The sequence below is a fragment of the Pongo pygmaeus genome, chromosome 3, assembly GCF_028885625.2.
Source record: "Pongo pygmaeus isolate AG05252 chromosome 3, NHGRI_mPonPyg2-v2.0_pri, whole genome shotgun sequence".
In the NCBI taxonomy this organism is placed as follows: domain Eukaryota; kingdom Metazoa; phylum Chordata; class Mammalia; order Primates; family Hominidae; genus Pongo; species Pongo pygmaeus.
Window position 1 is genome coordinate 26568 of NC_072376.2, and position 3237 is coordinate 29804.

General features: G+C 41.3%; 1 pseudogene; it reads left to right on the forward strand.

The window, feature by feature from the left end:
- The first annotated feature begins 233 nt into the window (after positions 1–233).
- On the forward strand, positions 234–2123 carry LOC134739237 (endogenous retrovirus group K member 113 Env polyprotein-like; annotated as a pseudogene).
- Positions 2124–3237: the final 1114 nt, after the last annotated feature.

The window sequence follows — 3237 nt, forward strand, 5'->3', positions numbered from 1 at the left end:
TATACTTTAATTTTTTAAAACATTTATAGAAATAAGACCACTACTTCTGCAGAACAACATTTTACTGGTAAAAAGAACAGCCCACATGAGGGAAAACTGATTTGGTGGAAAGATAAAAAATAAGACATGAGAAATAGGTAAGGTGATAACATGGGGGAGAGGTTTTGCTTGTGTTTCACCAGAAGAAAATCAGCTTCCTGTTTGGATATCCACTAAACATTTAAACTTCTACAATGAACCCATCAGAGATGCAAAGAAAAGTGCCTCCGCAGAGACGGAAAACCCGCAATCGAGCATCATTGACTCGCCAGGTGAACAAAATGGTGATATCAGAAGAACAGATGAAGTTGCCATCCACCAAGAAAGTGGAGCCGCTGACCTGGGCCCAGCTAAAGAACCTGACACAGTTAGCTGAAAAAAGCCTGAAGAATACAAAGGTAACACAAACTCCAGAGAATATGCTGCTTGCAGCTTTAATGATTGTATCAATGGTGGTAAGTCTCCCTATGTCTGCAGGAGCAGCTGCAGCTAATTATACTTACTGGGCCTATTTGCCTTTCCCACCCTTAATTCAGGCAGTCACTTGGATAGATAATCCTATTGAAGTATATGTTAATAATAGTGCATAGGTACCAGGCCCCACAGATGACCGTGGCCCTGCCCAACCTGAAGAAGAAGGAAAGATGATAAACATTTCCACTGGGTATCATTATCCTCCTATTTGCCTGGGGAAAGCACCAGGATGCTTAATGCCTACAACCCAAAATTTGTTGGTAGAAGTACCTACTGTCAGTGCCATCAGTAGATTTACTTATCACATGGTAAGTGGAATGTCACTCAGGCCACAGATAAATAATTTACAGGACCCTTCTTATCAAAGATCATTACAATCTAGGCCTAAGGGGAAGCCTTGCCCCAAGGAAATTCCCAAAGAATCAAAAAGCCCAGAAGTCTTAGTTTGGGAATAATGTGTGGCTGATACTGCAGTGGTACTACAAAACAATGAATTTGGAACTATTATAGACTGGGCTCCTTGAGGCCAATTATATCATAATTGTACAGGCCAGACTCAATCATGTTCACAGGTCCCATCCATCTGGCGCATTAATCTGGCCTATGAAAGGCTGGACCAGGTTTATAGAAGGTTAGAATCACTCTATCCATGGAAATAGGGTGTGTAAAATGCCCTTATATGCTAGTTGTAGGAAACATAGTTATTAAACCAGATTCCCAAACTATAACCTGTGAAAATTGTAGACTGTTTACTTGCATTGATTCAACTTTGGATTGGCAACACCGTATTCTGCTAGTGAGGGCAAGAGAGGGCATGGGGATCCCTGTGTCCATGGACCAACAGTGGGAGGCTTCCCCATCCGTCCATATTTTAACAGAAGTATTAAAAGGAGTTCTAACTAGATCCAAAAGATTCATTTTTACTTTGATTGCAGTGATTATGGGTCTTATTGCAGTCACAGCTACTGCTGCGGCTGCTGGAATTGCTTTACACTCCTCTGTTCAAACTGCAGAATATGTGAATAATTGGCAAAAGAATTCCTCAAAATTGTGGAATTCTCATACCCAAATAGATCAAAAATTGGCAAACCAAATTAATGATCTTAGACAAACTGTAATTTGGATGGGAGATAGGCTCATGAGCTTGGAATATCTTTTTCAGTTACAGTGTGACTGTGTTACACTGTGTTACACCTCAAGATTATAATGAATCTGAACATCACTGGGACATGGTTAGATGCCATCTACAAGGAAGAGAAGATAATCTTACTTTAGATATTTCAAAATTAAAAGAATAAATTTTTGAGGCATCAAAAGCCCAGTTAAATCTGGTACCAGAAACCGAGGCAATCATGAAAGCTGTTGATAGCCTCACAAATCTTAACCCTGCCACTTGTGTTAAAAACATTGGAAGTTCCACTATTGCAAATTTTGTATTAATCCTTGTATGTCCATTCTCTCTGTTGTTAGTCTACAGATGTATCCAGCGGCTCTGGAGAGACAGCGACCAGTGAGAATGGGCCATGATGACCATGGCAGTTTTGTCAAAAAGAAAAGGGGGATATGTAGGGAAAAGAAAGAAAGATCAGACTTTTACTGTGTCTATGTAGAAAGGGAAGACATAAGAAATTCCATTTTGACCTGTACCTTGAACAATTGCTTTGCTGAGACGCTGTTAATTTGTAACTTTGCCCCAGCCACTTTGCCCCAACTTTGAGCTCACAAAAACATGTGTTGTATGGAATGAAGGTTTAAGGGATCTAGGGCTGTGCAGGATGTGCCTTCCTAACAAAATGTTTAAAAGCAGTATGCTTGGTAAAAGTCATTGTGATTCTCTAGTCTCAATAAACCAGGGGCACAATGCACTGCAAAAAGCCACAGGGACCTCTGCCCTGGAAAGCCGGGTATTGTCCAAGGTTTGTCCCCATGTGATAGTCTGAAATGTGGCCTCATGGGATGAGAAAGACCTGACTGTCCCCCAGCCCGACACCCATAAAGGGTCTGTGCTGAGGTGGATTAGTAAGAGGAAAGGCTCTTGCAGTTAAGATAGAGGAAAGCCACTGTTTCCTGCCTGCCCCTGGGAAATTGATGTCTCGGTATAAAACCCGACTGTACATTTGTTCAATTCTGAGATAGGAGGAAAACTGCCGTATGGTGGGAGGCAAGACATGTTGGCAGCAATGCTGCCTCATTATTCTTTACTCCACTGAGATGTTTGGGTGGAGAGAAACATAAATCTGGCCTACATGCACATTCAGGCATAGTACCTCCCCTTGAAATTAATTATGACATAGATTATTTTGCTCACATGTTTTTTTGCTGACCTTCTCCTTATTATCACCCTGCTCTCCTACTGCATTCCTCTTGCTGAGATAATGAAAATAATACTCAATAAAAATTGAGGGAACTCAGAGACTGGTGCCAGTGCAGGTCCTTGGTATACTGAGTGCCGGTCCCCTGGGCCCACTTTTCTTTCTCTATACTTTGTCTCTGTATCTTATTTCTTTTCTCAGTCTCTCATCCCACCTGATGAGATATACCCACAGGTGTGGAGGGCCAGGCCACCCCTTCAAACATAAACTTATGTTTAGTTTAATATAGATACACACAGTTCTACATAGAAAACTTTATAATTAAGTGTGTATAGGTAGGTTAGACACACACATATACTTCCTAGCATTGCTAATGAGGGGCAAGATACAATGTGCTCATTCACCAGCCAGA